Source organism: Octodon degus, unplaced genomic scaffold (genome assembly GCF_000260255.1).
Source record: "Octodon degus isolate 3935 unplaced genomic scaffold, OctDeg1.0 scaffold00145, whole genome shotgun sequence".
Classification (NCBI taxonomy): Eukaryota; Metazoa; Chordata; class Mammalia; order Rodentia; family Octodontidae; genus Octodon; species Octodon degus.
In genome coordinates this window covers 5,878,484-5,887,736 of record NW_004524721.1, presented here as the reverse complement: position 1 = coordinate 5,887,736, position 9,253 = coordinate 5,878,484, and the positions used below count along the sequence as shown (strand labels likewise).

The window sequence follows — 9,253 nt, the reverse complement described above, 5'->3', positions numbered from 1 at the left end:
GCGTGGGGCGGGGCGGCGGCCGCTGAACTCTCCCCTCGCCTCGCCCGGCCGGGCCGGGGCCCCGCTCCGGCGCCCGCGACCGCCAAGTGACAGGAACGTCTGGCTCGGCGGGCGCGGAGCTGCTTCCCGGGGGCGGATTTCTCGCTTCTTCCTCTAGATCCACCTCCTCCCACTCCACCTCCTTCCCCTCCCCTCCCCAGGGGAGGCTCCGGGCTGAATATTTTCTGTCTTGGATAATACGGTCCCCGAGCCGACCCTGTAGAAGGGGGATCAGCCGAAGGGCAGGAGGGGTGCTCGTCAGCCACCACCCCAACGTCACCGGAGACCCCGGCCCTCGCGCCCCTCGGCGCCCAAGGCAGGCGCACAAAACCCTCCCGCCCGCTGCGATCGCCGGGGCGCCGAGGAGCAGCGGCCGGGAGGGAGGCGTCTGCTGGGCAGAGACCTGGTATCGGGGCGCAGGGCAGGCGGGGACAGGGCGGTAGCTAGCTGAGTGGGATGGAGACCGGAGAGCCCAGACTGCTGGGTCGCACGGCTGGAGCGTGGCCCCTACTGCGGGAGGAGCCCGAAGCGATGTGGGACTTCCAGATAAGGGAGTGTCCTCCCACGCCCGGCCGCAGAGTATCTCCGAGGTGGGAGAAGGGGCCTGGCGGAGAAGCCTTCTTCATTCAATTTTTTTTTTTTTTTAACTTGCAGAGCCACCGAACGAATGCGGCGCGGCTGGCGGGCCTGACGGGTAGGAGCAGCTTGGCTTCAGGCTCCTACCGAGCGGCCCCAAGCACCGAGCGCAGCCACCCGCCGCTGCTGCGCCTCAGCCAGCGCCCAGGCCCGCTCCAGACCTCAGGCGGCTGGCCCTGCCCCGCGGCGCCTCACAACATCTCCCGCTGCAAATTGCCCAATCGGGAGCCGCGCTGCGAGAACACGAGCCAATCAGGGGCTGCTGACTCAGACTTCGCTCCACCCCTTGCCCCACCTCCCGGGGAAAAGCCCCTGCGCTAGGCCCGCCTTCCCATCCCGCGCCCTCGGGGAGGTGGCTTTCCGACTTGGGGCTCTGGCGCGCTCCAGTAGCCGGCTGCCGCTCCGACGTTTGTCACCTTGACACCCTCATCCTTTCCCCCTCCCATACACATGCTTCTTCCCTCTCCCAGCCTTCTGGCGCTGTTGAGGGTCATTTCTAGCCCTCTTCGGCTGGGGACTGCCAGCTAGCTATTGTGTGCGACCAGCTGCCACCCACCAATCATCCTGAGGGAAAAAAAAGAAAATCCGGGAGCTGTGTGCTGTCTTACCTTTTCCTTCATTCTTATTTCGCTATCTCCTGTAGGCTCCCGGGCCCCTCTCCCTCTCACCGCCCACCGCCTAGAATCCTGTTTCTCGTAGAGGAAAACAAAATTGTTTCCTCCAGCCGAGTAGCTGTGCCTTAGTTTTTAAATCTTCCTTACAATGGAAGGCTCCAAGCAGAGCACCTAATGTCACTCTGAGGGAGATGTTCACTAGATCCTTTTTCTATGGCTGAGGAATATGCATGTTCGTCAAAACCCCCGACCAAACCAGTCAGCTAATAACCAAAAATGGGGGTGAAAAAAAGAATGTAACAGAGAGGACCTGCCGGTCTGTTGGTACTTTACTGGATAGCATGTCCAGTTCTAGACATTGCTGGCTAAATTAACGAACTGGATGGAAGTGTAGTAGAAATGCAAGTAGCTTAACTCCAGCCAGCTTTTGAGAATGTGTCTAGAAAACAAAAAGCCTCCAGGAGCCAGTGTGCACGCCTGGAATAAACTAAGTGGCAGCCAAGGATATTTGGGGCAACATTTCTATAATGGAGTTCTTTGTGAATGTTAATTTAGAAAAAGATTTTCAGTTTGGTACAAGAGAATAAAACATTAGCCGTGAAAGGAGCTGTTAAAGGAATTAAATGTGATTTAGGCATTATGGGAAAATAGCATCACCTAGAAAGGCAACATTTCTAGAAGAGGCTGTAAACTGCATGGATCATGATTACAGTCCAGTCTCATCAAATACCGTGTAACTTAGGCCAAATTACTTACTTTTATTATAAGCTCAAGAACTACAAGTACGGACTGCGATGCCTTGTAGGCAGTACTGCCTCCTCTGAGCCTTACTCAAGCTGACCACATGGTACAACCAGTACTCAAGCCAAGGGATCTGGCTACAGAATCCGTTTTTTTGTCTATAACATAGTACTACTTCTAACATGGTCTTTACTAATAATAACAGCATTATGGTTGTATAAGTTAAATTTTAATTTACTAGATAGTAATTTTTTTGTAGTTTGTTAAGTACCAATTTAATTTTATTCCTGGGATAGGCATGATCATATTCCAAAACTTAAGAATGTTTGAGCTGGGTGTGGTGTCTCACACCTGTAATCCCAGTACTCAGGAGGATGGTGGTGAGTTTGAGACTAGCCTGAGCTGCATGGTGAGTTCAAAGCTGGCCTGAACTACATTGTGAGACCCTGCCTCAAAAAACAAAACAAAAATATATGATGTGTGAGAACCATTATAATAAGTTACTATTGTGTAAGTCTTGTGTATTACACTACCTAGATGGAGAAGTGCAAAGAACTTATTACTAAGATTTGGGAAACTGGTCCTAATCTTTCACTTTGTCCTCTAAATATGACTGCATCTTCTGTCTCTTGCTGAACTGTTAAAATCATCATTTGGGCTAATAGATGTAAAAGAGCTTTAAGAATACAAAAACATTTTTATTATTAAAATATTAGGTTATCAAGTTATCAAATATTGTTTATCAAGCTATTAAATTATTAGGAAGAAGGAATTTGTCCTATTTTACTGGCAGGAACCACAGTCTTTATAACATTTTATTAGGAACATCTTAATCCAGATAAAAGGCCTATTCCTATTTGAATCATGAGCAATAATATTATTTTAATAACTTTGAAACTCTCATTTGGAATTAGAGTAAGCCAAAGCAAGTAGGGCACCCTCTAGTCATCTGGAAAGTGGCAACCAGTGACCAGCCTTGACCCATTCCCAGGGCCAGTGGTGTGATGATGGGTGGAGGACACAAGCCCCTGGAATTCTCAGTTGCCCATCTTGGCCATTTCACTCAATAACACCTCCACCAGAGGGAGGGCAAGGGAAAGGAAAAAGGGCCAAACTTGAATCCTATGGCTACAGGCTAACATCTTCAGTGAGAGATTTGGTGGAGTAAGGGTTTAAGGTCATTGTAAGAAGAGATTAGAATGATCTATAAATTTCATGGTTGATATCTTACCAGTTTTCTTTATCCCAAATATTGTGGGTAAGCAAGAGCTAACTGTGATTTTAGAAAGCCTGATATATTTCTCCTTAGGTCATAGATAATACATGCAATTCCTATCATCTAATTTCTTCTTGGGGTGTCCCTTGAAATAGTCTCAGAAATTACCATAACTATATTAATAACAACTTCCAGACCAACTCGTACACTATAATTCTTGCAATGCATGCAGGACATTTTTAAAGATGGGAATTATGTCCTCAAAACAAGTTTTGCCTTTGCTAATGGCATAATAATACAGTTTTAAAGAACCATTCTTTAAAAAAAAGTCACAGCCAAAAATAGAATTACAGTGTCCCAGACCCTGGTCTGAGGTTCTTCTGTGATAATCTATGGATGGTTTCTACTCCGAATATAGCATCTGGCAATTCTAGGAGGCACAAGTGTTTGCCAGTGAATTCCACAAGTGAAATTTGTAATTTTGGATGAAGCATTTGTAAACTATATGCCTGAGGTATTTAAGACTAATAATCTTCAGAGGAACAAGCATTTTTTTTTTTTTTTGGCTTTAGAAAAGCATTATGAACTTTATTTTTATCCTTACAATTCCAAAACTAGGTGCATTATCTACTAATATTTTGTCAAAAACATTTTCATGTTGAACTGAGTAACTACAGTAATCCTACCTCACTTGTAAGGCAAAGAACTATTGTTCTCAGGAGTTGAGAGCAATTCTCCATGATAAAGTTTCAAGATTCTTCTTCCCTCATCACCCCTTTTAAATAATGTAAGTCATTTGCTAATCTAATATTCTGCATTTGCTAAGTATATGACTTATACCTTTTCAAAAGATTATTACGTTTGATTACTAATTCCTAAACTTGAGTAATGACACTATTTATTATATACAGTGCCTTATAAAGTGCCACACGATAGTTTTTAATAATTTCTTTGCCCTTAGCTGATTATCTTTTTTATCTTGGAACTAGATGTTATTATTTATTTTTAGTTTTGATTTGCTTATTTACTGGGTGCCATTAATGAGTTACTTAATTATAAACAACTTTATATTATTACTTAACTGAATATTATTTCCTTTTCTGTCTAAATTATAAATTTCTCAAAGGCAGATTCTTGGGGCTTTTACTTGTCAGAGCCCCATAGTACCTACCACACCTTTTACACATTAAAAAGTATCTCAAAGTTATTTGAAAAATAAATGACATTTGTGTCACTACAGTTACTTATTACTTGCTAGGCTGGGGTTTGAACCCAGGGCCTCACATATATCAGGCAAATGCTCCACTGCTGAGCTATACTCAGCCTCCGTGCCACTTTTATTTTTCTTGAGGTACTGAGGATAGAACCCATGGCTTCACACGTGCTGCTCAAGCACTCTACCACTGAGCTACATCCCCAACTGTTTTTATTTTGGGATAAGATCTCATTAAGTTGCCTAAGCTGGCCTCAAACTTCATCCTTCTGCCCTGTTTCCCAAGTAGCTAGGATTATAAGCATACATTATAGTAGCCGCTCCTCCTATATCACTATTTTTTTTTTTTAAACAGAACTGGGGATTGAACTCAGGCCCTTGCACTTGCCAGGGAAGCACTTATTCCACTGAACCATCTCCCCAGCCCCAAATTATTATTTTTTTTATTCTGTTTTTTTTATATATATCACTATTATTGATAAATATTTATACTTCAACGGGCTGGAGAGATGGCTCAGTGGTCTAAAGCACCTACTTGAAACAAGCTTGGCAAAGCACAGGGACCGCGGTTCAATCCCCCAGCCCCACATGCCAGCCAGCCCCACCCCCTGGTGGACTGAGCTGGCCACACACACACACACAATAAATAAATGTAATAAATAAAAATAAATAAATATTTTTAAAAAATATTTATACTTCAAGATATTCCTGGCTGACCAATACCTACTCAGGTTATAAAGAACACGTGCACGTCCTTACGTGAATATGCCTGGATGGATGGCTTAAGTTATAAGAAGTTTTCTTCCATGAAGAAAACACGGTATATGCTCTTCAATCTCCAGAAATGCCCTGCTTTATCTTCTTGCTACTCTTTGGTGCCAGAGCTGGTGTCTTGGCCAGAACACACCCTTAAATTACTATTACTTGATATCACTTGCCCAGCATGGTGGTGCATGTCTATAATCCCAGCACTCAGGAGGTAGAGACAGGAGGATTGCCATGAGTTCAAGGCCAGTCTAGGGTACATTGTGAAACCCTGTCTCAAAAAACAAAAAACACTTACATTTTGACAGTAATTATAAAGCTTTGGCCTCTGTGACCCACATGCTAGAGAAGCAATATTTTCTTTTGAATTCAAACTATTTTTAGTGCTAGAATCCCCATAACCTAAAGCCTATTGGTATAATGGTTATATTCATGACTACAGAGCTTATCTCTACATTTTAGGGGAAACATAAGACTAAATCACTCATGTACAATTTTTTATTTTATCTTAAGAATTGTGACTTTCATTCATAAATATTCTAATTTTTGTTAAAAATATAAGACCAGTTTTTAAAATGTTTCTACCTACCTAAATATGAACTGGAACATCCTGTGAAAATATTGTACAATCTGGGTAAAAAAAGACATTACACCTGGGGAACTGAGGTATTTTTGTCATTTTGAAGTAGAATGCTAAATGCCAACCATTCTAATTAGGAAACTATGCTAGCAGTTGATTTTTAATATTAAAAGCCTAATCCAGCATACCCAAATCTTTTTCATCATAATTTTTAAAAATGAAACCAAACCCAGTCTTCCCTTTCATCTTCATTAGGCAGAGTCCGAAGAACATCTCCAGACTTCCCTATTCCTTCTGTCACTGAGGTCAGATATCTCAGGATTCTCTAGCACGTGGGTCACATTCCTCTACCCCATACTTGCCCACATTCTTTACTAATCCAAAAGCCAAATAACCAAGGGTTAGATTTAGAGTGCTGGATATGTAGTAAATCACACCTGGACTTAAGAAAAATAGATGCAGTATGTATGACTTCTCCCCTAAAAGATTATTTCAATTATGTTTTAATTTTTAAAAACTGATACATAAACCAGGTATGGTGGCACACTGCTGAATTCCAGTCCGCTAGACAGCTGAGGTAAAAAGAATCACAGGTTTGAGTCAGAAGGGAGGACATGATTTAGTAAGACACTGTCTCAAAATAAAAAATAAAGAAGGCGCTGGCTTGCCAAACCAATAAGCAAAACCCCACAACGTGAAAAAAAAAAAGTAATAATAATCATTCTGTAAGGGCCCAGCCTCTGCATTTGACGGACTGGTGCTCTTGATGTCATCCAGTTTCCCTCTATAGCATCTCACTGACTAAAGCTAACAGGAACGCTGAAGCACTCAAAGATAATTCTCTCATTCTGGGTTTTTTTTTTTCTTTTTTGTTTGTTTTTTAATGTCTAAACAGAAAGTCTAGTTAATAAAATCTTGATCAAAAAAATGAGTAGAAAGAGCAGGTATAGTGGAACACAGCTAGGATCCTAACTACTTGGGAAGCTAAGGCAGGAGAATCACAACTTTGCAAGTAGCCTGAACAATTTAGAGAGATTCTTGTCAAAATAAAAATGTAAAAGGCCTGGAGATATATCTTGGCAGTAGACTGCTTCACTAGCATGTGCAAACCACTGGATTCAATCCCACACACCAAAGAGGAGGAGGAGGAGGAGAAGGAATACAAGATGAGGAGGAGGAGGGGAAAGATGGAGGAAGAAATAGGTAGAAATATCTTAAGTGCAGAGACAACATATGATATAATGCAGTGAGGCAGGAGACAGGGGTGTGCTAAAGTTGGCTGGGGAAGTAGGTGTGATCTGCTGACTACAAAAGTGCAGGACACAAGTGCAGAATTGTTCCCAAATCCCTGCACACAGGCTTCTTGTGCAAGAACTTGAGCAGACTTGGAATATGGGTGCCAGGACTGACTTGTCCACACTGAGCTCGTTGCTATGGTGTTCTCTTGCGCAGTGGCCCGCTCTCTTCTGCAGAGTTGACTTCTCTTACTACTTTCACTTGGCCCAAACTAGCTCTGCAGAACATATTTCTGTTCCCTACCTTTGATAAATGTAAAACCTTGCTAGTGTTTTCATTTGTCTTGACCAATTCTCTGCTCAGGGCAAAAAGAACCTAGGAACTACATTAGAAGGAAACTCCAGCACCCCAAAACCCAGGAATAGTAGTATTGATTTGTTTATTTATTTATTTTGTGATTTTAGGGATTGAACCAAGAACCTGTTCATCAAGCTATGTCCTCATGCTTTCTTTGTAGTTTTTACTGTATTTTGAGACCCCCCTCCTCTTTGGTGTGTGTGGTCTATGTCTTAATGGCCAAGGCTGAACTTGAACTTCTGCTGCTACTGCCTCAGCTTCCTAGAGATTTTATGTGTGTGCCCCCATGGCTCGTATTTAAGTAGCACAACACACTATTAGCATATACAGCCATCCCTTCCTGGAGGGATTGGTTCCAGGACTTTCTCTCTAGTGGATGCCAATATCCATGGATGCATGAGTCTTTTATATAAAATTATATAGTATACACATTCTCTGGTATATATTGGGCTGGCTCCAAAGTAAGATGGCATGGCAGGCAGGCAGGCAGGCATTGCAGTGGAGAAACTGTTCCTGGCAGGCAGAAGGTAGCAAAACAAACAAAAGTGACCACAGTTCCTTCTATTCCTTTGTCTTAGTTACTCTCCTCTCGTTGCTGGGACAAATACCCAATACCCAAAATGAAGGAAGGAAAGGTTTATTTAGCTCAGAGTTATGGGAGGTTTCAGTCCATATTCAGCTAGGTTCAAGGCAGAGCAGCACAGAGCAGACAGCAATCTTTCATGGTGGTGGCAAAGAGGGAGAGCACAGGCAGGGGTAGCAGCAGCTCAAGCAACCAGCTTCTCTTCCCTCCTTACATTGTAATGCAAATTCCCTGCCCCAGGGCAGGTGCAGCCTCCACACCCACAGTAATCAATCACAAACTCTAGAAGCTGCCCTGTGACTGCCCGAGGCTTTGTGGGGACACCTAGACACAAACCATAACACCCTTATATCTTTTTTTAAAAAATTATTTTTAAAATGTGTGGCCAGGGAGATGGCTCAGTGGAATAAAATGTATTTGGTTGTTAAAGGATCTCACTATGTGACTCGGACTTGTGGGGATCCTCCTGTTTTTAGCCTCCCCAGTCCTGGGATTAGAGGCGCGTGCCACCACGCCCAGACTATGGCCTGCTCAGCTTGTCCCGGGGGCAGGGCTGGTGAAGCATGTGGTGCCAGGATCAAATTGTGGTTCCTGTGCTTGCCTGAACTTGCCTAAGCAGGTGCTTTAGTCTGCTGAGCTATCTCACTAGTCCTATCCCTTGTATCCTATCCAGGCTAGTTAGGGCAGGTAGCCCTCACACCTACAACCCCTATGCCCTCAATCCTAGCACCGCACCATGAATCAATTCCAGTATTACATACTCTAGATCCAGGCACCTCTGAGAAAGCTCCACCTATAACCACATGAGGCTTTAGGGGGACATCTAGAAACAAGCCATAACAACCTACTAGAAAGGAAAAGCAGCAAATTCTACTAATTTGAGGTTTCAGAATCATCCAAACTTGTAGCTGGGCATGGTGGTGCATGTATATAACTCCAGCACTTGGGAGGATGAAGCGGGAGCATTAGGGTGAGTTTGAGACCGGCCTGGGCAACAAAGTGAGCTCAAAACCAGCCTGAACTGCAAGTGAGACCCTTTTGTCTCCAAAAGACAAAAAGAAAAAAAAAGAAAGAAAAAAGAATCATTCCAAACCAAAGAGGCCTGCCCCTTAGCTCAGTTGTTTAAGTGGCTGCTTCAACAAAGCAGTCAGCCTCAGGTTGCTGTGGTTTTATCCCCACAACTCCAGCCAGCCAAACATGCCCTGAAGGCATTCTGAGCCAGCCAATAAATAAATAAATAAATCCTTCTGGGCCGGGGAGATGGCTCTGTAGA

At 43.5% G+C, this 9,253-nt stretch overlaps 1 protein-coding gene across 6 annotated transcripts in view; it reads right to left on the bottom strand.

Moving 5' to 3' along the window:
* Arhgap21 (Rho GTPase activating protein 21) overlaps window positions 1-774 on the bottom strand; it is a 146,986-nt gene extending 146,212 nt beyond the window's left edge. For 5 of the 6 annotated variants that reach the window (XM_023701954.1, XM_023701956.1, XM_023701957.1 and 2 more), the window contains exons 1-2: window positions 763-774; window positions 531-532 (exon numbers count right to left, since the gene is read on the bottom strand). The gene's annotated coding sequence lies outside the window, so the exon portion shown is untranslated. Of the gene's footprint in view, window positions 1-442; window positions 460-530; window positions 533-762 lie in introns of those variants that run through there. The other variant, XM_023701955.1, reaches the window with a different exon arrangement.
* Between the last annotated feature and the right edge of the window lie 8,479 nt (window positions 775-9,253).